Source organism: Balaenoptera physalus, assembly GCF_965194825.1.
Source record: "Balaenoptera physalus genome assembly, chromosome: 2".
Classification (NCBI taxonomy): domain Eukaryota; kingdom Metazoa; phylum Chordata; class Mammalia; order Artiodactyla; family Balaenopteridae; genus Balaenoptera; species Balaenoptera physalus.
Window position 1 is genome coordinate 161341970 of NC_138883.1, and position 25955 is coordinate 161367924.

Consider the following 25955-nt stretch of genomic DNA (forward strand, 5'->3'; position numbering starts at 1 on the left):
ATTACTGCCTTAGGGTCTTAGCATCTTAGGGTTTGAGGAGAGAGATTTTAGGTGAATGCAGTAGCTTAAAAATGGTGCTTGAGGGCTTCCCTGGTGGCGCAGTGGTTGAGAGTCTGCCTGCCAATGCAGGGGACACGGGTTCGAGCCCTGGTCTGGGAAGATCCCACATGCCGCGGAGCAACTGGGCCCGTGAGCCACAACTACTGAGCCTGCGCGTCTGGAGCCTGTGCTCCGCAACAAGAGAGGCCGCGACAGTGAGAGGCCCGCGCACCGCGATGAAGAGTGGCCCCTGCTTGCCACAACTAGAGAAAGCCCTCGCGCAGAAACGAAGACCCAACACAGCCAAAAATAAATAAATAAATTCCTAGGTGGTGTTTAAAAAAAAAAAAAAATGGTGCTTGAGATCTCAGCTTAAATGTCACCTTCTCAAAGAAAAGCAGGCCCCTGGAAAATCTCCACCACATCATACTGGATGCTCCAGTGATCAAGAATACAGGCCGATTGGATATTCTGATCACGGTTGTGGAGAGGAGGGCGATGGTGACCAGCACACATCACACTGTTCGAGCCAATGGTCTCCTGACCAGGATCTTCCCGCTCAGCCCATCCCTTTCGCACCCGGGAAACCAACTGGCCCCAAGGGCATTCTTGGTTGTAACCGGTGGGGGTGGGGAGGTCATGAATTGAAAGAAAAGGGAGAGGGTTAAGACCTGGATTCAGCTCTGCCCTCACTGTGGTGTGATGTTGGGAAACTTCGCCTTCATAGTGTCGGTTTCTCAATCTATAAAACGGGGATATTTCACTGGGTTTTTGTAAAGGATTAAATAAGATAACGTATACAAAGTGTTTACAAATGTCTCATACACATGGGATGCTCAGAAACTGGTAAGAGTGGTCCTATCACCATTGCCCTTGTTTAGTTAGTAGGTATATCCTACGAGAAGATTGCCAGACTCTGAAAGCACGTGGCGGGTTGATAGAGCTGAGTAATCTAGTGAGGCCGATTTGGTTCTGCGCCTTCTCTGCAACGGCGGTTCTCAACGTGTGGGTCCTCAGACCTGCCCCACAGCATCTCCCAGACCCTTGGGAATGCAAATTCTTCGGCCCCACTCCAAAATTACTGAATCAGAAACTCTGGGGTGAGGACCAGTAATCTGTGGGTTTTTTTTTTTTTTTTTTGGCTGCGTTGGGTCTTCGTTGCTGCACGCGGGCTTTCTCTAGTTGCGGCGAGCAGGGGCTACTCTTGGCTGAGGAGTGCGGGCTTCTCATTGCAGTAGCTTCTCTTGCTGCAGAGCACAGGCTCTAGGTGCTTGGGCTTCAGTAGTTGCGGTGTGTGAGCTCAGTAGTTGCGGCACTCGGGCTCTAGGGCTTGTGGGCTTCAGCAGTTGTAGTGCACAGGCTTAGTCACTCCATGGCATGTGGGATCCTCCCGGACCAGGGATCGAACCTGTGTCCCCTGCATTGGCAGGTGGATTCTCAACCACTGAGCCACCAGGGAAGTCCCAATAATCTGTGTTTTAACAAGATTTCCATGTGACTTGATTGTACACTAAAGTTTGAGAACCACTGCTCTACATATAGATGGTAAAGTTAAAAAAAAAAAGTCACAGGCAAGTACAGGATGTACAAAGATTATGAGAACCAAAAGTTTTAGCCAAGTCAAAAATGGCTTGTGTTTTATGTAAAACACAAGGAAAGAAGACACTCCCATGCCCTGTATTATTATCTCAGTGTTGAAAATGCATAAGAAATTGTCGCATCTATTTATTGTTTAAAGGTACGGAATGAAAAAGAACCAGGTGTTTAACCTTAGGTGTCGGAGAATACAGCTCATTTTTTACCACTAATGTTCCTGTCTTGGGCAACGTATAACCTCTTGAAGAAAACAGTCACTCAATTCCTGTGGAATTTGGAAGCACTTCCTTTCCTTATTCGTATGGAAGAAGCATATTCACAGTATAATGATGATGACAGTTTTAAAGTGGCTTCCCGTTCTTTGATGCTTCTCCCCTCAAGATGTGGGGTCTCTGTCCCCTCCCTTGACTCTGAGCAGGCTTGTGACTGCTATGATGGATGCAGTATTAAGGAAGTGACGCTCCGTGTGCAGGACAGGCCATCCCCGGGCCTCTGAGAACTCCCTCCAGACACTCCTTGTAGAAGTCCAGCTGTCACCCTGTGAGAAGCTCAAGCCACCTGGAGGGGCCACAGGAGACACTGTGGTCACCAGTCCCATCCAGTCCAGGGGCCAGGCCGGTGAGTGAAAAACCCTCCAGGTAAGCTCAGTCTCCAGCTGTTTGCATCACCCCCAGCTGTTCAAGTCTCCTCAGCTGAGGTCACGGACATTATGGAGCTGAGGCCAGCTAGCCCTGCCATGGCCTGTCCAAACTCCTGACGCACAGAATCTTTAACCACGATAAAATTGTCTGTTCGACAGCAGTTAAGTTTGGGGTTACTTGTTATGCAGCTGTTGAGAGTGGAGCAAATGATCATAGCAGCTACCACTCCATGGTACCTTCTACGTGTCCAGCATGATAGTATGCTCTTCTGCTATACCCCTCCTTTTTGCACCTGCTCTGCAAAATATATTAGTCCCATTTGCAAGTGAAGAAATGGAGGCTCTGAGAAAATAAGTATCATGCAAAGGCACATGTGGTAAACGACTATTTATGTCAAACTTCAGTGCATAAAAAAATACCAAAATGTCAGTCGTTAGCTCTCTAGAAATGATAATGAGAAAATGGCAAACATCGTGATGGTCATTTCGTAATAGAACAGAAATATCCAATCACTATGTTGTGTGCCAGGAACTAACACAGTGATTGTAGGTCAACTATACTTCAAAAACAAACAAAGAAACTCATAGAAAAAGAGATCAGATTTGTGGTTACTGTGGCATGGGGTAGGGTGGGGATTGGATAAAGATGATCAAAAGGTACAAACTTCCAGTTATAAGATAAATAAGTACTAGGAATGTAATGTACAACATGATGAATATAATTAACACTGCTGTGTGTTACCTATGAAAGCTGTTAAGAAAGTAAATCCTACGAGTTCTCATCACAAGGAAAAGTTTTTTCTATTATTTTAATTTTATGTCTATATGAGATGATAGATATTCACTAAATTTATTGTGGTCATTTCATGATATATGTAATTCAAATGATTGTGTTATACACTTTAAACTTATACAGTGCTGTACATCAATTATATTTCAATAAAACTGAAAGAAAAATATATATATAATTTCATATGGTAAAGTAAAAATATATATATACACACACACACATATATATATATTAGTAATACAGTAACACCAGTGGAGTAAATACAATAATTAAAATAATATGTTACTGGTCCAGGATTCACTGACCAATGAAATAGAAGTCTAGAATGGTCCAAAGTAAAGAGATAAGAAATAAAGATTAAGGAAACAACCTTTCAAATACAACAAAAAGTTGAATTAATTAATAAATTAGGACAATTAAACAAATACATTAACAAATTATATGTTCATGGTTTATAATGGGAAAAAAAGGGTTTTTAAGAATAAGAGATAAATGACACTAGCTATCCTGAAATTGGCCCATATTAACTGGAAAAAAGAAATACAGGGACTTCCCTGGTGGTCCAGTGGGTAAGACTCCACGTTCCCAATGCAGGGGGCCGGGGTTCAATCCCTGGTCTGGGAACTAGGTCCCACACGCATGCCACAACTAAGAGTCCACATGCCGCAACTAAGACCCGGCACAGGCAAAATAAATAAATAACAAATAAATAATAAATAAATAAATATTAAAAAAGAAATATAAGCTTCAGTTTCCTCATTTGCAAAATAGGAGAGATGTTATGTATTTCATAAGATTAAAGGGAAAAATGTCATTGGAAATCACTTAGCATAGTTCCCAGCACATACTAAGTACTAAATGAACTTTGTGGCTATGAAAAGAAAATGGGAAACAGTAAAAGTCAGTAATGACACAGTTACAGTGTTTAAACATTTTTTTTAAAAGGTTAATGTTTTTTTCTGTGGAGAATTTAAGCATTTTATCTACTCATCAGGAGATCCAAAATCATTATTATTAATTACAATTAGTAATTATTATATCATTACAATATATAACATATAATATCAGCATTAATCATTTGATTTAATTAATTTTGCCACAATTACAAGATGTTTGTCATGAAAAATACAGAAATTTGTGTCCCTGAATAAGCCAACTAGATAGAAATCAATGTGTCTACAGAGCATCACTAACAGCAAACTAGTTGAGATCTGAGCACATTTACGAAGCAAAGAAGGGCACCTATTGGTTCAGTGGACAGCTGACTCTTGATGAATTTCTTCACTTTCTTTGTGAAGGATATTTACATATGATTTCCTATGGGTATTATTTTTATATGTGACAAATGAGAGCCTTTTAATTTAATTATATTTTTCCTCCACACAGTCTACATGGGATCAGACCCATTCTAGAGCTACTGCATTTTCAGTTTCTCTCTTACAGCTGTGAGAAAGAACAAGGATAGTATTAAAATAATGTATTTGAAAACAGAGTGCTCCAGAATTTTCTGTCAGTTTTATTTAGACCACTAAGCCAATTCTCTATTTAATTCACGTATCAAGAAAATAAAAACAGTGAATAAGGAACTTGGAATTACCCTTGAGCATCATTCAAATGGTCCATGTTGGAGCCCTGCTGTATCACCAGGGCTGTATCACTACATGTGAATGGGATAACTTGATGCTTCACACCTGGGTTCAATGCTAAATGCATGACCCTGAGCAACTTACTTAACCTTGCTGAGCTTCAGTATTTTCATCTGTAAAATGGGGATAAGAAATATAATTCATAAAACTGTTGGGAGGACTAAATTAACACAGTCAGACCCTTGCACAGTAAATGGCACACAGTGATGTTTGCATATAGGTAGGAATATTAAAAATGCATTGATAACTTCTAGTTAGTGGGCAGTGAATACACACCCTCTCGTAAAATTCCAGTGAAAGGACTCCATAACAGTCTGGAAAGCAAGGAAAGATGGCATTGCTAGACCAAAACCTTTGAGGAATTTCTGGAAGATGTTAGGGAGAAGGGATTGTACAGAGAACCTCTAGAGCTCGGGAGACAGCAGTCCAATATGGGTCTGGAGGAGGGCTGTCAAACATAGAGCCAAGGAAAATGTCTACTATGCTCAGGGTCAGCAAAGATGGAAATCCAGGGACAACCTGGAGTAATTATTTAAAGGACTGATGCTATGCGCCATTCGATTTCTCTGTCACAAGGAAGAATGAGAAACCGCAATTGCGCCGGGTCTAAAATCAGCAAGAACCCTTGTCTTATATAATGTGGGGGAACTGTCTTACTGGTTCTTAAGGTGGGACTTGAGCCAAAAAAAACCCAAGTAGAGCAATTTGGGACTCAGAAAGTTTGGGACCCTGTAACAGATATGCAGATCCCAGTCCAATCAGCCAACTCTCCATCCATCGTTCCACCCTTTCCTCCATCCATCCATCCATCCATGCATCCATGCATCCAAAGGGGGTGGGAGGAGAAACATCCACATTCAGTGAAAGGCACTAAGAACTCTCTAGGAGCTCCACCTCCAGCACAAGGCTTTGCTAGCCTCAGCAAACTGCACTCAAGGACAGCTGAAACTTATATGCCTGATCGTTATACAAACCAAACAGGAAAGCTGCCTGTCAATCCCTACTTCCATCTATAGAACCCTACAGTCAGCCTCCTAGTCAAGAAAGAGGCTTGTTCGGCTACAAGTAAATCATACCACCTTCTTATGTTATTCTAGCCCTTCAATTAAAATTATGAATCAACAATGAAGGCCCATGAAATATTTGAGGAAAAACACAAACATGGGAGCATCAAGACTAAAAACCAAAATACTGACCCCTGAGGAAAAAGAGTTGATGAAAGAAATAGAAGAGAGATTAAAAAAAAATTCCAATTGATGTCTTCAGAGAGATTTATGATGACACAGCAATAAGAATAACTGCTATTTAAAAAGCAATCAGAAGTCTATATTTTTCCTCCTGGGTACATCTGTGGCATTTCTTGCCAGGTATGATGGCCCCAGGTATGTTATTTTCCTTTCAGGCAGCCTAACTGGACTTTGCTGATGAAAAAAAATCCACAAGGAACATGCAGTACAAAATAATATTTGTCACTGATGTGGTAGAAATAGAAAATTACACAAACAATTTGGGAATTATAGGTTCATCACCACTGGGGTGAAAAGTTATAGACCATTTCTCACCCTCAATTATCCACTGGTTCCTTGCTGTGCCCAAGCCAAATACTTGGTTTCTTCGCATGCTTCTCTAACTTCTATTCACCAAGATCTAACACTCACAAATGCCAGCCAGGAATGACACTGGCCAGGTTCTTGGTGAATACCTTCGAGGGCAATAATATAATGCTTACATGGAACTCATAATTAATCACTAAACTTCCCTTTGGGAAAAAAAACATATTTGGGGGTATATTTTACTGTCTGGGGGGCAAGAAATGACAGGATGGGAAGAGAGGAGAAGCAAGTAAGGGGGGATGATTGAAAACATTTGACTTGGCTTGAAATAAAAGTACATATTTCACACATATTTTTTACCAACCCTAAAAGACACCCTGACTTCGAACATGCTGAACAGGAAGCCATTTACTGTTGGAATGCTTGCCGGGCCCATCCAAAACACACACCCTCCCAATACCCCTGGGCTATCTAAAAAGGGTTGGGGTGAAAATATTTAATTTATATGTGCAATCCTGCTTCCTGTTTTATTTTTTTCCTCTTTGCCAGCTCTGTTTTTCAACTTTGTGAAAAATGATAGGAAACCTATTTCATCCCCCCCCCCCACCGCCTTTATTGACCCAGCTGTACATTCTACCTCAATTTATAGCTCATACCTGGCTTGAAGACCAAAGGAAGAGAGAAAGGTAAAGACGGATGTTAAACTCTCATGATTACTGTGGCTATAAAGGAATCTGGGTGGAGGAAAGCTTGCTGCGGTATCTATATCAAGGGCAGGAAGATGTGGCACAGGGGCTTGCTTTGGCTTTCAGAATGTGTGCATTCAGTAGTATGCATTCAAAAAGAGTAAATGGAAGGGTATAAAGAGGAGGGGAAAAGAAAGAATTTTCTGCGTATTAGATGAGTGACTGGAGACACCTGAATCCTATCAAATTTCAAAGAAACAGTCCTGGTTATCAAGAGGAATTTTAAAATATTTTGGAGAAGAAAATACAAAGACCCAAATAATTAAAATTTATAATTCAAGCAAAAGATTTTCCAAAACTTTAACGGTATTGGAGTGCTTTATATTTGGTTTAACATGGCAGGTATGCTCTTTTAGAATAAAATGAGTTCCAGATGGGTGTCCTTTACATAGTATACCTGTTACCCTTATTATTACATTTTGATTTCTTGAGAATGCTGAGTCAATGTGCAATAAAACATTTGAAAGAAAATCTGAAACCCAATGGAAATCCAGCAAGTTTGAAGTTCAGATTTCAAAATTCTTGAACTCAATCTAATTTTCCCAAAAAGCTGACCACACTCAATGGAAATCCTGTCAGAGGAAGAGTTTTATAATTGAGCAGTTTATTTTAAATACTTCAAAAGAGGTGGGGAAACCTGTAACTATCTGAACTCAAATAAATATTTCAACATTGCCTTTTGAAAAAAAAAAAAAAAAAAAAAAGCAATCAGAGGACTTCCCTGGTGGTGCAGTGGTTAAGAATCCGCCTGCCAATGCAGGGGGCATGGGTTCAATCCCTGCTCCAGGAAGATCCCACATGCCGCGGAGCAACTAAGCCCGTGCGCCACAACTACTGAGCCTGAGCTCTAGAGCCCATGAGCCACAACTACTGAAGCCCGCATGCCACAACTACTGAAGCCCGTACACCTAGAGCCCATGCTCTGCAACAAGAGAAGCCACCGCAACAAGAGAAGAAGCCACCGCAACGAGAAGCCCACGCACCACAACAAAGAGTAGCCCCCACTCGCCGCAACTAGAGAAAGCCCACGCGCAGCAACGAAGACCCAACGCAGACAAAAATAAATAAATAAATTTGTTTTAAAAAATAATAAGAAAACAACAAATCAATATTACTTACAAATATGGAACAAAAACTGCAAATAAAATTTTAGAAAATTGATTCCAGAAGTATATTAAAAGAATAATATGTAATAATCAGGAATGCAAGAACAGCCCAACAGCAGGAAATACATTAGAGTAATTCACTAAATTAAAGTATTAAATGATAGGCCATATGATCATCTCAATGCATGGTGAAAAGACAGTTGGTAAAATTCAATACCCATTCCTGATAAAAACCTCTTAGTAAGGTTGAAATGGTCAGTGCTTTCCTTAACTCGATAAAGGGTATCTACCAGAAACCAATGGCGACCATTATTCTAATGGTAAAACACAGAAGGTCTTCTTATTAAAGTCAGACACAAGTCAAAGAGTCTCATCATTATTGCTACTATTTCAGTTTGTTCAGGTGATCTTAGACAATAAAAGTTCAGAAAAAATATCTCAAATGTATAGACACTCTGTGGTAGGATTCAGCAAACTTTTGTTATAAAGAGCCAGCTAGTAAATATTTTAGGTTTTTCAAGTCATATGGCCTCTGTCACAACTACTCAAGTCTGCTGTTGTAGGGAAAAGGTTGTTGTAGATGACAGTAAACAAGCAAGCATGACTAGTATCAATAAAACTTTATTTACAAAAAGCACTGCAGTGGATATAGGACACAGGCAATAGGGAAAAGGCAACATTAGCATAAGTAGGTATATGATTGCTTACGTAGAAAATTCAAGAGAATTAGGTGCAAGCAGCCTTAATAAGATGGCTGATGCAAGGTAAATATATACAAAACAATAAGATTTTTATATATCCAGCAATAAATATTAGAAAGTGATGTGGCAAAAGGATCAAATTTACAATAGCAACAAAAGCTATGAAAAATATAGAAATAAATAAAAGGAATTTGTCAGTCCTATATAGAGAAAACCATACAGCATAAAAGAAGATGAACAAGTGGAGAGAAATACCAGGTTACCAGAAGGGAACGTTCAATATGGTAAAGATGTCATTTCTTCCTAAAGAATACAAAATTTTTGGAATTCCAATTAAACCTCCAAATGGATTTAAAATCAAAACAAAATAAAAGCTGACAAGCTGATTCTAAACTTCATCTGAGAAAAAAGGTTATTCTTAAATTGTAACAAAAGATGTATTTTAAAGAAAAAAATTCTTGGTACTTCAGGATTTATACAAATAAACCAGTGTAAAAGAACAAAGATTGCAGAATTCAAATTTAATATATGAAAAAGTTGGCAGTTAATAATCAGTAGAAAATAATATATTTAATAAATGGTATAGAAACAATTGGCTACCCATTTGCAAGAAATAAAGTCAGATCCCTACCCATCACCATAAACAAAATAAATTCAAGTTGGATTAAGAATCTAAGTGTAACAGTAAAACTATGAGTCATAGAAGAAAAAAGTTTTTTTTCTTTCCTTCTTTCCTCCTTTCCTCCCTTCCTTATAATTTTGTGGCAGATACTACTGACTGGCCCTTTAAAGATCCTCTCCAGGTGCCTGGCAGCATGTGTTTCCAATGTACTGAAGCTGGAAATCTGAAAATAACATTTCCACGCTCCCTTGCAGCTAGGGTTCTACCTATAACCCAGTCAAGCAGACACAGTGATGGGAGGCCTGCTAGATAGCACTGAGCAACGTGAAGTGAAAGTGACAGATGGTGAAACAGAATCTTCTGGGGGTAGTTGTTCTGTCCCTATCACCTTAGATGGAGCAGTGGGTCTTGGCTGCAGTGAGGTTTTGCCAGAACAGTCCTGAGGTAGAGTTGGGCATTTCTCCTGGCTGTGTTATTCTTGACTGTTAACATCAAACTACCTTCCTGACCCTCCCAGTTTTGTATGCAGCCGTATACCTTGTAATAAACTCTTTTCTGTCTAATCTAGAATGAATTCTATTTCCTGATCATTACAAGTAGTGAGGTATTTTCCAAGCATGACCTAAAGTCCAGGAGCTTTAAAGAAGCTCTTTCTTTATATTCATTCATTCATCAACAGATGTCTATTAAATATCTAGATATCATGGAAATGTTCGTTGTCTTTGGTTTGTTCATTCAACCTCTGGGAATTTAATTCAAGGAAATCTTATAAACTTTGAAAGAACTCTATATGCCTGGAGATGAAATGGCAGCATTATTGGAAATTAAAAACAAATATCCGACAAATACGAGAAGAGTTAATTACTGTAATGCACTCAGTGGGTTTTTGTTGTTGTTACCATGAAAAACGGCTATGAAGACTATAACAACATATTTAAGTAAAATAAATAGGATACAAAATAATTTATATTCTAAAATTACAATAATGTAAGAAAACCAAGAACACAGGGAAAAAAATACTACAAGATAATAAATCAACATGTGAAAAAGCACTTGTATCAGGATGCTGGTCTATTTTTCTCTATTTTGCACATTTTCTATAATGTTGTATTAATTTTATAACTTAAAATAGAGTTAAGAATCACAATTGGTTTTAAGTCCACAGACGTGGACTTAAAGGGCATATTAGCAAAACCAGAGGTTAATATGTAATTTTTTAATTGATATATAATTGGCATATAACATTGTGTGAGTTTAAGGTGTACAATGTGTTGGTTTGATACACTTATATATTGCAAATGAGTTCCACTATAATCATATTAGATAATACTTCTATCATGTCATGTAATCATCATTTCCTTTTTGTAGTGAGAACAAATAAGATCTAGTCTGTTAGCAACTTTGAAGTTTATAATGCAGTATTGTTGACTATATCTCTATGCTATAATTAGATCTGAAGGACTTATCTATATGAGTTGCAGTTTGTACCCTTAAACAACATCTCCCCACTTCCTCCACCCCCAGGTAACCACCATTCTACACTGTTTTTTATGAGTTTGGCTTTTTTAGATTCCACATATGAGTGAGACCATACAGTATTTGTCTTTAGCTGTCTGACTTATCTCACTTAGCATAATGCTCTTAAAGTTTATCCATGTTGTCACAAATGGCAGAATTTCCTTCTTTCTCATGGCTGAATAATATTCCATTCTCTCTCTCCCCTCTCTCTTTCTCTCTCTTTCCCTCTCTCTCTATAAATATATATAATTATATATATAATATATATATTATATATAAGTTAATAATATATATTATATAAATTATGTATATAATTATATATATATATATCCATCATATTTATCCATTCATCCATTGATGGGCACTTAGGTTGTTTCCATATCTTGACTTCAGTTAATACTGCTGCAATGAACATGGGAGTGCAGATAACTCTTTGATATCCTATTTCCATTTCCTTTGGCTATATACCCAGAAGTAGAATTGCTGGGTTATATGGTAGTTCTACCTTTAATTTTTTGAGGAACTTCCAAACCGTTTTCCACAGTGGCTGCATCAATTTACATTCCCGCCAACAGTGAACTAGGGTTCCCTTTTCTCCACATCTTTGCCAAGATTTTTTATCTCTTGTCTTCTTGATAGCTGTTCCAATAGGTGTGAGGTGATATCTCACTGTGGTTTTGATTTGTATTTTCCTCATGATTAGTGATGTTGAGCATCTTTTCATGTATCAGATAGCCTTCAGTATGTCTTCTTTGGAAAAATGCCTACTCAGATCCTCTGCCCATTTTTTAACAGGATTGCTGGTTTTTTGTTATTGAGTTGCATGGGTTCTTCATATATTTTGGATATTAACCCCTTATCCAATATATGGTTTGCAAATATTTTCTCCCATTCCATAGGTTGCCTTTTTATTAAATTCCATTTTGAAGGTTGCTCACAAAAAGGAGAAAAGGGACTCTTCTCCACCCCACCCAACTGTGACTTTTTTCTCCTAAACATTGCTGGGATCAATTCAAGGAGGATGATTTCAGGTGGAAAGTGCACTGCAACAGTTCCTTGTCTTTCTTGCCTAGATTCTAAAAATTCTTAGTGAAAAGAATTTAAACTGAGTGAAAAGAATTTAGTTTAAATTCTTTAATTTAGCTTAAATTAAAACTAAAATGTATCCTTCATGTGTTGTTTCTGATAGACAAATTTTATGATGACTGTTTTTTTTTTAAAGGGTATTTTATTTGTTTATTTTTTGTAACTAAGCTTAGTAACTTTCCAGGGAGTGTTTTTCTTGTCATTAGTTAATTATTTTATTTCTCTGAAGGCAACAACTAGAATTAAGAATTTAGCATTATTTTTCTTGATTCAGAACTGAGTCATCATTAAACTTTCCAGCCAAGAATATATTCTTTTATTTATACAAATTATTTCAAGGACTAAATCAACGTCTCACAGAAAATAATACTCAAGAGTTGCCTTACAAAATTATGACCTTCGAAATTGTAACAAATTTCTTCTCTATATTTGATTGATTAATGGGAAAAAAAGATACAGAGGCTTTGAGTAAAAAGTAGGGTTAGCTTATAAGACATTTACTGAAAACTAGTCATATGCCAGAAAATCTAAATTCCCCAAAGGAGAAATTGTACGGGCTATATTTTCTGACCAAAATGTAATAAAAATAGAAGTTAATAACACGAGATTTAAATACACTTAAAAACCCTGAAGAAACAAGTATTTTCCTAACAACTTAGGGATCAGAGAAGAAAATCTGAAAAGGACAATCTCAAACTATCTAGAAAACAACCATAGTAAAATCTACACACACATACACAATTTAACCAGAGTCAAATTCAAAGGAAATTTTGGAGAAAAAAAATAATGAAAGACTTCCACAATGACAATAAGTAAAGCAGAACAGTAATGGTGTAGGAATAAAATAGATAATACTGTCATATAACAACACAGAAATATATTTAAGAACATCAGAGAATTTAGCGCTTCATAATCTTACCAGAATCTAAACTATAAAATGAAATATATATGAATAAATTTTTGGCGGGCATATTATAGAGTCTTTGTTTTGTACCTACTTTACCCCTAATAACTTATTTCAAATCAATGCAACTGCCTGATGATGCCCTGGTATAAAAGACAGATGATAAATTAAGATACAACTTAGGTTCGTTTTGATATGGGCACTGAGAGAAAATGGGATACCGTGCTTGGTTAACTTCTTTGGTAGGTGTTTGTGGACCTTTCCAGACAAGGTCTCAGTAAAACTTCCAAGAATCCATCCGTTAGGTTCCTGCACCTTCCACCCCATTCACTTTCCTGTTGTCCAAGGGGGCTATCTTGACAAAGGTATTAGTCAGACAGTCAAAATATCTAGATTTCATAAATATGAATAAAGATGCAGCTTTACTTTCTGAAGCAAAGGTGGCAACAAATTTGCCCTTATATTTTCTTATATGGAATTTTATAATTTTAGCTCTAACATTTAGCTTTGTGATCCATTTTGAGTTAGTTTTGGTGTATAGCGTGTGAGTCTTTATTTTTTAATAGATGTTATTGAGAGCAGAGGGTTTTTTTTTTACCTAAAGGACCAAACAAACAAACAAACAAAAAAGCTCTTTCTCTTTCTGTGATGTGATAACTTACAATTCTCTGCACATTCAATCAAAACATACTCATGGAGTCATTTGTGCAAATGTATGTAGTAATGAACCAAACACTATATGCTAAAACAATAAGAAGAAAAAAACAGCAGCAGTAAGTACTATACTACTATAATCCAGGACCAATCCAAATGGATTTAGGGTAAATTTATGATTGCTCCTGCAAAGAACTGGACTCCAGCAAAACTAGTTTAAATCAAGTCCATCCATAGAAAGATCATTGACTAACCAGGCATGAAAATTAATTATTGACTTAAAACACACAGACAACAACGAAACAAACAACCCCCCCCCAATCTCAAGAACCCCAAACAGCTGAATCGGCAGACATAGAGGGAATTCAACTTCTAGAACTGCACATATTTTATCTGTATTTCACATAACAGTTTCCATGTAACTTGACAAAGTTAAGCTGAAAATCCCCAAACACTTTTTAAAAATGATGACATATTCACAGTACTTAATTCATGGCTTGCATTTATATTTCAATCAGCTAAGCAATATATTGTTTTTCTCAGCATCTTTCATTTATTTGCCTCTTGGTGAAGAATCTGAACCCCTCCACCATTTGCCTTATCCTCCCAGCAGTTCTGCAGCAGAGACAACCAGTCAAAAATGCAATTATTGGGCTTCCCTGGTGGCGCAGTGGTTTAGAATCTGCCTGCCAATGCAAGGGACACTAGTTCCAGCCCTGGTCCGGGAAGGTCCCACATGCTGCGGAGCAACTAAGCCCGTGCGCCACAACTACTGAGCCTGCGCTCTAGAGCCCGCGAACCACAACTACTGAGCCTGCGAGCCACAACTACTGAGCCTGCACACTTAGAGCCTGTGCTCTGCAACAAGAGAAGCCACCGCAATGAGAAGCCCGTGCACCACAACGAAGAGTAGCCCCCGCTCACTGCAACTAGAGAAAGCCCGCGCACAGCAACGAAGACCCAACGCAGCCAAAAATAAATAAATAAAAATTTTTAAAAAATGCAGTTATTCTCTCATTGCTTCATAATGTAGTGTCAAATTGTAGGGGGGTCATTCAAGGTCCCTCTCTGTCAATATTCACCAGGGGCAACGGCCCCCCGAGGCCTTTTTCAGGAGTGATCAGGGTCTGTCCTGCAGCCCAGAGGAAGGTTAGCAGTCTCCAGGGCCAGGTCAGCAGGCTTTCCAAAGGGTACACACACCACATGTGGAAAGTCCATGTCAATCAAAGGCAGGCAGAAGGTGAAAGAGTGGGTGGCAGGGAGGCCAGTGCTTCTAGTCAAGGAGTAGAGGCTTGATGACCAAACCAGGGCCCTCACTGTCCCGGTGGGCACAGGTCATCCTGGCATCTCCCCATCTTGCTGGAGGAGTTTTTCAGGGCAAACATCTCCTGGGATGAGTCTATCCATGATCCACGCCACATACCTCTCCAAATCCATCAGCATCTTTCTCTTACTAAACCTTTGCTTACAGTGAAAGTAGGTGACTTCTCTTCCCCTGTGCACACCGTCTGTAATACCTCTGCACCCCATTTTCCCCACTCACATTAGTCCTACCCACCACCCAAGGCCAGCTCAGGCTCCCTCCTGCATCCTGGCGATCTACCCTCCTCTAAATCCTGCGGCAGCAGAGTTAGGATCACTAATTTGACAGTTCACAAGGTGCCTTATGGCTTATCTGTCTCTTTATGTGCATTTTTAAAATCTTCTCAACTATGCTGAAGGGGCAGAATTTACACCTCAACTCTCCTAGTAGCCGGCACAGCGCCATGGCTGGCATTGGGTTGGCCAAAAACATCTTACGGAAAAACCCAAACGAACTTTTTGGCCAACCCAATACTCAGAACCCAATGTAAGCTCATATTACTATGTATTAGCACCTACTTTAAAATAAGAATAGTAGGAATTATAAATATGGAAAAATTACTACAGATCAGGCACCTATAGTGCCTGATTTAATTCTCAAAGCAATCTTATGAGGTAGTGACGTTATTCTAATTTTATAGATTATAAAACTCAGAGAAATAATAATTTCCTGTCTGGAGAAATAATAATTTGTGCAAGCTCATGTGAGCGGAGGACTGGACCGTGCCTAGGTCTAACTCAAAAGCTCATGTTTACAGTCAAGCCACGTGGCCTTCTAAAGACACAGGCTGATTAAGAGGTAGAATTTGGCAGCTGCTCTGCTAATGCTGCTGTTATAATATCTGTATGTCCAGTTCAAATACAACCGATTTCGTGTCTGTCTTTCACACCACACTGAGGTTAGGCAGGGAATCTTGTATTTTCATCCAAGCATGTGACACACACCACTCACTAAATACAATCAGCTGCTGGGTGATCTTGAGCAAGCGATTGAACCTCTCTGTTGGTTTAGTTTCCTCATGTGGAAAACAGCAATGAAAACAGTCCCTACGTCATAGGGATGAGATGACGCCTATAAAGTGCACAGCATAGTATCTGATGCATATAAAGTGATATTAGTGATACTAATATAGCTATTATTATTATCACCATTATCATAATCATTTTTGTTACTATATCTCCCTCTAAAACCACCAGTGGAAATAAATGTCAGTCACTTATTCACACACCACATACATGTTCCCAAGTCCCAAGTACTAACTGATGGTTACTTCTGCCTGTTGCATTTCTGTGTACCTGGACTGCCATTTTTCCATAGGCCAGGGACATATTTAAAAGACTAAGCTATTGGGAAGGACATCTGTAAGTAGTGTTTCTAGGACAGAGGTTTTTTTCTTTTGGCCGTGCCATGTGACATTTGGGATCTTAGTTCCCCAACCAGGGATCGAACCCGTGCCCCCTGCAGTGGAAGCGCAGAGTCTTAACCACTGGACAGCCAGGGAAGTCCCTAGGACAGAGCTTCTTAACCATTCTGAACAAGACAGGAACTGTATCAGAATCTCCCTGAGACTTTTTCAAACTGTACCCATGACACCTCCAACTCCACGATCCAAATCTTATCATTACCTCCTGCCCTGAAAGGGAGGTGTACTTCTGGAGTTGAGGACCACCACAAAGAGAGCTGCTGTTGATGAGGGTACGTTATGCCCGTGAGCTAGCAGGTGGAAGCTAAAGAGAAAAAAAAAAGAGTTGACAACCACCGTTGCCGAGGGCAACCCATCATATTTTGCCGGATGTGGGTTTAGGGCACCCTGCTCTACCTTTTACTTCCACTCTTTTTCAGCCCCTGTTACTTTTAGGAAGAATCCAAAAAATAAGGGCGGTGTGAGGGGAGGCGGCAGAGGGGAAGAGAAAGAAAAAAAAGAAAAGTAAGCAATGGCAATTTGATGCTGTTTGTTTTTGTTGCTAGAGGGCTCATAAAGCATTCTGGGTGTACGTTTAATTATGCATTAGAATCTGGTTCCAGGGACAGACCCCACAGTAACAGAAAATGCTTTTCCTGTCTTTTTTCCTTTAGCTTACTTCATGATGCATCTAATATCCTCTATGCAGCTGAAGGGTTAACACGGAGTTAGGATACAGTGTTTATGCAATTACCTATTGGACAGCTGCACTGTCCAATTCAGTAGCCACTAGCCACAGGTGGCCATTGAGCCCTCGAATTGTGGCTAGTCCGAAATGAGATGTACTGTAAGTGTAAAATATGCTGGATTTGGAAAACTTAGTATGAAAAAAGAAAGAGTAAAAGAGTTCATCCACCATTTTAATATGACTTTAATGCAATTTAGTATAATTAATATTAATTCATTAGTCATTTTGGATAAATATATTAAATAAAATAGATTACTAAAATTAATATCCCTTGTTTCTCTTTTACTGTTTCTAGTGTGGTTTCTTGAAAATGTAAAGTTATCTATGTGGGGACTTCCCTGGTGGTCCAATGGTTAAGACTCCATGCTTCCACTGCAGGGGGCATGGATTTGATCCCTGGTTGGGGAACTAAGGTTCTGCATGCCGTGCAGCGTGGCGAAAAAATAAAGAAAATAAAATAAAAATAAAGTTATCAACGTGGCTTGCATTATGTTTGTACTGGACAGGGTAGGTCTGGAGTAGAACAGTTCAGTTATTACAAGTGCCTAAACGTTTGACTCAAAGATGGTAGGTTGTGGTGACTGTACCATATGAATGTAATCTGAATATTACTCACTAAGAGTTAAATCAGAATCTCCCCATTTCCTTTCCCACTGCACTGTATGCTCCAGCCCTGTTGAACAATTTCATACATGCGGTGCCTGGAGGAAACTCCACTGGGCCCCCTGGAAATAACTTTAGCCTTCAAAGTGCCTCTTGGTCACCCCCATACAATGTCTTCTCTAGAATCACTCCCATCACCATCTTATGCACATCACACCCTGGAATGTGTTTATTTGCAGGCCTGTGTCTCCCACTGGACCAGAAGCTTCTTGAGGTTCAGCACCATATCTTATTCTGTTTTACACCTCCTACTCTGGCACATAGTTGGCCCTCAACAGGTATGTGATGAAACTGAAAAAAAGTTCCCATGACAACACGTTGAGCAGAGTTTCATTCAACTCGAGTGTTTGTGTAAGCACAGAAGCCCCCTCTGTGAGTCTCGAGGATGCGCCTCTGCTCTGAGGGTCAGTGCAGTGAGCTCCCTGGGCGTTTCAGCTTTTCTATTCTACAGCGGTCTTAAGAGATCTGCTCACAGCATCACGCTGCATTTACCCACGTTCCTGGCCCAAGCCACTTCATCTCTGTTTGCTGCGTACAGTGGGGGAAATTTAATGCACCACGTTAGTCAACAAACAGTCTTGAATTGCTAAGAAATAGTCTTGATTTGCTAAGTTATATCACTTACGGAATTTAACTAGAAGGAAGTCATTCCCCTAAAAACAACAAAACAAATAAACAAATGCTACATCCCAAACCTCATCAGTTCATTGACACAGCTGTGAGTTTTATGTTAGCAGCAGAGATGAAAAAGTTCATTAATACTATAAATACAGCAGCCTTAGACAAATTCATTTAATCAGTCACTGAATTGAGATCATTCTGTAAATCACCTGAAAAAGATTTTGTGGTATTTTTTCTGCCACGTAACTAATTTGTTTGTTCTTCTCTTTTTGAGATGAAATCCTAATAATGCACTTAATTGAAAACTGGACTTTTGCCTGTGGGAAAAAAATAGTCTATTTCATGGACTATGACATAGACAATGATATAAGTAGCGTTCTACTAAGTGCTGCTATTTCATAATGACACTGCCCTGACACCCATTATAACCAAAACAAACAAAATGTCAGTTACCTCCATCTCAGTAGCTACTTCCTAAAATTCACTTTGAGCTTTCCGAATGTCATAACAGCATCATCTACCATTCTTCAAGAGCTACTAGTGAACCTTTAGACCTGCTCTAATGCTCGCATCCATTTGAATCCAGCTGTGCAACGAGGAAGCTTCCTTCTCTTCCGAATCTGGTCTTAGATTTTGAAAATATAAATATCTTAGCCTCAGGGCACGAAAAGCTCCTTTGTGGAAAAGGCCATTGTCTTCCCTCCCTCAGAATCCTGCTGTTAAACTCACAATCATAGAAACCTTGTATTGCATAAGGCCCATGTCACTGGTTATGAATTTATGTATAAATATGGGGCTTTTTAGTATTCATTTCTCCCTCTCCCATTTATTAGAAAGAATTTTCACTGTCTTGAGTCTCATGGGCATGAAATATTACTGATTAGCTGACTATACTCTTATTTTATCTATTTGATAAAGACTGCTGCTCAGGGCTTCCCTGGTGGCACAGTGGTTAAGAATCCGCCTGCCAATGCAGGGGACACGGGTTCAAGTCCTGGTCCAGGAAGATCCCACATGCTGTGGAGCAACTAAGCCCGTGCACCACAACTACTGAGCCCGTGTGCCACAACTACTAAAGCCCACGTGCCTAGAGCCCGTGCTCCGGAACAAGAGAAGCCACTGCAATGAGAAGCCCGCGCACCGCAATGAAGAGTAGCCCCTGCTCGCCACAACTAGAGAAAGCCCGTGTGCAGCGACGAAGACCCAACGCAGCCAAGAATAAAATAAATAAAATTAATTTAAAAAAGAAAAAGATTGCTGGTCAATCCTTTCAGCAAGTTTTTTGTTTGATTGTTTTAGCTTTTGGCCACACCCCACGGCATGTGGGATCTTAGTTCCCGATCAGGGATCCCCCCGACCAGGGATCAAACCCGCACCCCCTGCATTGGAAGGCAGAGTCTTAACCACTGGACTGCCGGGGAAGTCCCACATTCAGCAAGCTTCGAAAAGAAGAGTTAAAGCATTGCGATCCCAAAGATCTGGTTTTATGTCCCATTTCTTAAACTGTAATCTCAGGTAGAATTCTTAAAACTCTCTAAATTGTCATTTCTAATTTGTACAATGAGAATTAATAACTGTATCTTCCCAAGTAGTTACTTAGGCTGAATGACTGTAGTCTTTTATATAATAAGCACATAGTTATTACCAGTTGACACTTCATATCCACATCCAAAACTCAACTTCTGATGGTCTCCCCTCTAACCTCTCCATGTTGGTTGATGATAATTCCATCCTTTCTATTGTTTGGGTCCAAAACGTTGGAGTCATCTTTGGTTCCTCTTTCTCTCACACCCCATATCCACTTTGCCAGGAAACCCTATTGGCTCTACCTTTAAAATATATGCCGATTCCCAAAGCTTCCTAATAAGCTCCTTACTCTGTCCAGCTTTTTCTCAAGCAATCAGAGTGAGCCTTTCACATGTAAGTCAGATCACATTACTCCTCTTCTCAGAATCCTGTAACGGCCCCTCAATTTAACTCAGTGTAAAAGCCAACGTTTTCACAATGGCTTACAAGACCCTACATGATCTACCACCTCTTCACCCCCCCTCTTACCTCTCCAACTACATCTCCTATTACTCTCTCCCTGCTCACTTACCTCTAGGCCACATGGGTGTCTTGTTCCTCAAACACACCAGGGTTACCCCTGTCTTACAGCCTTGGCACTGGCCGTTCCCTCTGCCCAGAACACTGTTCCCTCAGATAGTTAACTCCTTCAAACCTTTGCTCAGATCTTACCTTCTCAATGAGGCCAAGCCTGACCACCTTATTTAATACTGCAATTTTACTTCGTTCAACTTTGCCCTTTTTAATAGGACTTTTCACTCACTAATACCTATATTATTTACTTATTTACTATGCTTACTGATGATTGTCTATATCTCCCCATTGGAATATAAACTCCACAAATGCAGAGACCTTTGCCTCTTCTGTTCACCTAGAATAGTGCTTGGTAAATATTTTTTTTGAATGACTGAATTGTATTTAAAGCAGAAATCTAAGTAATATGGAAGTTAGCAGTTCCTAAGTTACATATGCTTTATTACACTTAAAAGTTATAGTTATTGGGCTTCCCTGGTGGTGCAGTGGTTGAGAATCTGCCTGCCAATGCAGGGGACACGGGTTCGAGCCCTGGTCTGGGAGGATCCCACATGCCGCGGAGCAACTGGGCCCGTGAGCCACAACTACTGAGCCTGCGCGTCTGGAGCCTGTGCTCTGCAACAAGAGAGGCCGCGACGGTGAGAGGCCCGCGCACTGCGATGAAGAGTGGCCCCCACTTGCCACAACTAGAGAAAGCCCTCGCACAGAAACGAAGACCCAACACAGCCATAAATAAATAAATAAATAAAAATTTAAAAAAAATATATATATATATATATATTTTTAAAGTTACAGTTATCCCCTGATGAATCTTGGTCACTTCATTAATGACTAAGATACCACTACTTCCACGGTACTTACTCTGAACCATTTGTAATCCACTATGTTTTAATGCTATTTAAATTAAGTTGTCTTTACTTAATAGGACACTCTGTTTATGACCATGCTTCAAGTCAGTGGAGATTCTAATTTGTTTCCCAAGTGCCAATATACTCTAATTCCCAGTTTGACATTTCTGCAAATGCATGTACGTGCTTTCTAAATGCTTTTAAAAAAATCAGCACATTCAGAATAATGATTACCTCTATCAACAAAAAAGGGTAATTCTATTGGGAGGAAGTCAGAAGACGTATTGATAATATCTTACTTCTTAAGCTGGGTGATAGGTATCCAGATGTTGGCTTTATTATTATTTGCTGTAATTTACGTATATAGCTTACACCTTCTCTTGTATGTATGAAATAATTCATAGTGAAAAAGGAAGGAAAAAAATAAATCTAGTGTTTGCTTGTTCTACTACCACTCTTCATTTTCCCTCCAGTTTGATATGATAGCTATCTATGGACGTAAATCTTCCAGCCAGTTTGTGACATAAATCACAACTGCTGTGTGATTTAGCATTTACCCCCTCTCCCAGCCCACAGTCATCTCACTGATGAGTCTGTGATACGAGATCAAATCAGAAGGATCCCCAGCAGAAATAGAAAAAAAGCTACTCACTACTTCATTGATTTAATCAACGTAGCCAGCTATCAAGAGGGACTGGAATATAATAAAGATAAAAATGAAATCACATGATTGCTGCTAAAGCAAATTATTTTTTCAAAAGACATATATAAAGATAATAACTTCACAAGTGATTACAGCTTGTCTTCCCACTATTAACAAGGCACGTTCTTTTCTTGCCTACCCTCATGTCATCTTCCTTAACCCCAGGGTGGTATAGGGATCTGACGGGTGCCCCCACAGCACATGATCTTGGTCACGTGTGGAACTGTAAATGCCCATTTATGTCTCCCCTATTAAACCGGAACTTCACTGAGAAAAGGCCTCATTGTTTTTTGTTTTTTTTAATATTTTATTTATTTATTTATTTATTTTTGGCTGTGTTGGGTCTTCGTTTCTGTGCGAGGGCTTCCTCTAGTTGCGGCAAGCGGGGGCCACTCTTCATCGCGGTGCGCGGGCCTCTCACTGTCGCGGCCTCTCCTGTTGCGGAGCACAGGCTCCAGACGCGCAGGCTCAGCAGTTGTGGCTCACGGGCCCAGTTGCTCCGCGGCATGTGGGATCCTCCCAGACCAGGGCTCGAACCCGCGTCCCCTGCATTGGCAGGCAGATTCTCAACCACCGCGCCACCAGGGAAGCCCGGCCTCGTTGTTTTTTCACCGTTTAAGCCCTTGCCCTTGGTACAGCACTTCAAGTGCTGGTGTCATACTGGCTCAGTTCAAAGGTCAGCTCTGCTTCTCGCTCCCTAGGTAAGCTAGCTTCTTAACCTCTCTGTGCTATCATTTCCTCAACCATAAAAGCTGGTAATAATAGTATAAGCCCAGGATGTGACACTTAATGAGACAACACGTCTAAATTAGTTACCCAGGGTCTGGTACAAAATATAAGCTGAATAAATATAATTATTATTTACTATTACCATTTGGTGATAAAGAGAAAACTGAATTGACAGAGAAGAAAGACAATAACTCTTATAATATGATCCTTAGTGATTCAAGTGCATAGATGATGTTCAGGAAATGTCTGGAAATGGAGTCATGAATTCAGGCTCTAGAGTATGTGCTGAGAAGGCGTGGTACCTTAGAGTGGTGCTACATCTCTGCCTGCTTGAGCCTAAGGGTTGGTAGCCTAAGGGTGTGGCCCATGGCCTATGGGTTGGGCCAGCTGGGTCTCAGGGCCTTATGACATATTGATGGTACAGCCCAGAAGTGGAACTCATATATCTGCACGTTAGTAAATGTTATTTGAGTCCCAGCTATGGTGCCAGGAAGTTGGCTAGGTGATGGCGATGCGGTGCAATTGTAAATATCTTGGTGTGATAGACCATGAAACACAAACTTAATTTATTAGAAGATTCTGCACTCACGAAAAGGTATTGGGTATAAAAATAACTAAAATAAAATTGAAGAGGATTCAAAATAAGTGAAAATAGTCATGATTTTTGGAAGTGGGATGGTTTGAAGAAATTCAAAGTGGCATATCAAATGCAGACACATATGGTAATGCATTCTATAGGTAGTTCACTCTAACAGTAATATGAAAATATCTAGAACTTTTAATTTGTTATTGAAAAAAGGCAAAAAATAGTGGGTGATTGGTATACATTCTCAGGACATGAAAATACAAAAGATTTAATGGACACTACATAACCCAGTCAGTATTGCATTTAAGATTTAAAGTAACTAAGTCATAAAGTAATCCATATTACAAAGTTATATTTCTTGAGAAGTAACACGTGAAGAATTTTGAAATCTAATATGGACCTGCCCAAGCTTGGGCATATCAACTCCCTACTGAAGTTTTTCAAAAGAATGGAACTTTGCCGTCTTACATATAGGCCAAAAATTGACTGTTTTTAGAGGAACTTCTAAAAAACAAAGGTCTCGAAATATTTCAGAATCTAACAACATCTGTTATCATTATTTTCTCCATTCTTTCTTGTTAGTGATCATCAATTCTAACTTTGTCAGCATTCCAGATAGGACAAATTCAAAGAATTATGGCAATTCCTCAATTGCTATTTTAATGACAGACATTTGGTAGGCCAATAATCTTTACAGATAAGTTACCTCAGGTCCAGAGAGATCAAAGCAACTTAATCAACATCACTCTTTTCTAGTTAAAGGCAGATATGGAACAGAACCCAAGTCTTCCAAATACCCAGAAAAGACACAGATATTAGTAATAATGTGAAAATTACTAAGTACTAATAGTCTGAAGATGATATTAAATTTCTTAGACCTTTCACAACACATTGAGCAGGCAGGAAATACCACCCGGAAGACATTACAGAAGTTTCGTAGTAGATCCTCTGTTAATTTTGCTAGCCAGCGTTACTGTAAGACTGCGCATGTGCCGTCCCAGTATTTCAGTGAGGCCAGAGGGAAAATTGCCACTGGAGGTTTATTCAAAGGGACAAAGGCTCCCAAACATCCATTCAGAGGCCCTAGACTTTAAAATTAGTAGTAGCTAGTATCCTGGCCTTTATTTAAATCACATTATATCTGAGGAGTAATAAACTCATGAGTTTTTTCTTTATGTTACTTCCTCCGATACTCCATTTCTTTCTATAATGATCACATTAAAAGTTACTTTTGAACCGCTTTGCCAAGAGTGGCACTAGGAAAAAACACGTTTAGCGTTCTACAATGGTCTGAACGATAAGAAATACCTTCCAAGAAGGAAAATAAGAGGTGCACTGGGCAAGGTCCTCAGGGGGACCCCTGCCCCGAGGTCCTCCTGGATATAATGATCTCCTGGTTAGTTTGCTTCGTGCTCTAAAAGGATGCTCTGGATACTCATTCCAAGCCAAATTACAAAACTTGTGCCTGGTGTCCACATCTTTCCTCTACCTTATTTTAAAACGAAAAGGACAATAATTCGGAGGAAAAGTTATTTTTAAAAAGAAGAAACAGCCGTCTGAAAGTTTTCAAAGAGGAAACACTCTAAGACGCGTCAGGCTGCGATCGTCACTCAAATTCTCACACGACTTGCACTCAATGCACAGCGCCCTGAAATGCTGCCCCTGAAATACCCCCTGAAATGCCCCCCGTGAAATACCCCCCGGGATTCCTTCAGCGTCGGTCAGCCTGGGGCTCCCGGACCCGCTGGACAGGCGAGGGTGTACCGGTTCCCCGTCTGACCTTGGAGCAATTTTCTGGGCAGGAAATCAGTCAAATCTGACAAATCCGAACGCGGGGAAGACTAGCCCCAGCCCCAACCCCCCGCGGAGCTGGGTCAAGTGCAGGGGTCGGCGGAGGGGACTCCGGGGACCCGCTGCCCTGGAGGGCCCAGCGGGGGCCGCGCGTTCACCCGGCCGGCGCTGCGAGCAGGGTCGGGCCTCGGACCCGACAGGCCAGACTCCTGGTCGGGTGACCGCCCGGCGGGTCCCGGTGCAGCTCCCAGGGCCCCTGGGCGGACCGGCGGCGCCGCTTACCTCGACGGCTGCGCGGGGCTTCGCGCGCGCGGGGCTGGGCCGGGAGGGCGACGCGGCGCACTGGTCTGCGCTCCGGTTCAGGTCGGCAGCCTCGGGAGGAAGTGGTGTCAGCCCGGCCCTTCCCACGCAGCGCGCAGACGTGGAGCGCTCGGCGCGCGGCTCCGCATCGAGGTGCGAGGAGGGCTCCTGGCTGGAGACACACCCACGGATGTGGATAAAGACGCCTAAAGCTCGGCGGCTGCTTTTTTCGACTCTACGGGTTTGTGCCTCCTTTCGTCTTACTCCTCCCCCTTGCCCCCCCCCCGAAAAAAACAACTTGGTTTTAATTCTGGGGAAAGTTGCGCCTTCCTCTCAGCCCTCCCCTACCGGCGCCGCGGGCCCTCCTCTCTCGGGAGCGACCCCCTTGGTTGTCGCCTTGATATATCAGTGGCTAAGGGATTGGGGGCCGGATGGCGGTTCCACAAAAGCCCGGGAAGCCGATTTCTTTTGCAACGGTCTTCCGAAGTGTTGACTTCAGC

At 40.5% G+C, this 25955-nt stretch overlaps 1 protein-coding gene and 1 long non-coding RNA gene across 2 annotated transcripts in view; one reads left to right on the forward strand and one right to left on the reverse strand.

The window, feature by feature from the left end:
* APBB1IP (amyloid beta precursor protein binding family B member 1 interacting protein) overlaps positions 1-25543 on the reverse strand; it is a 103133-nt gene extending 77590 nt beyond the window's left edge. Inside the window, exon 1 of the mRNA XM_082449728.1 lies at positions 25438-25543. The gene's annotated coding sequence lies outside the window, so the exon portion shown is untranslated. The remainder of the gene's footprint in view (positions 1-25437) is intronic.
* LOC309655069 lies at positions 353-14591 on the forward strand. The gene is made up of 2 exons (XR_014260607.1): positions 353-6033; positions 7725-14591. It is a non-coding gene; the product is annotated as an uncharacterized lncRNA (long non-coding RNA).
* Positions 25544-25955: the final 412 nt, after the last annotated feature.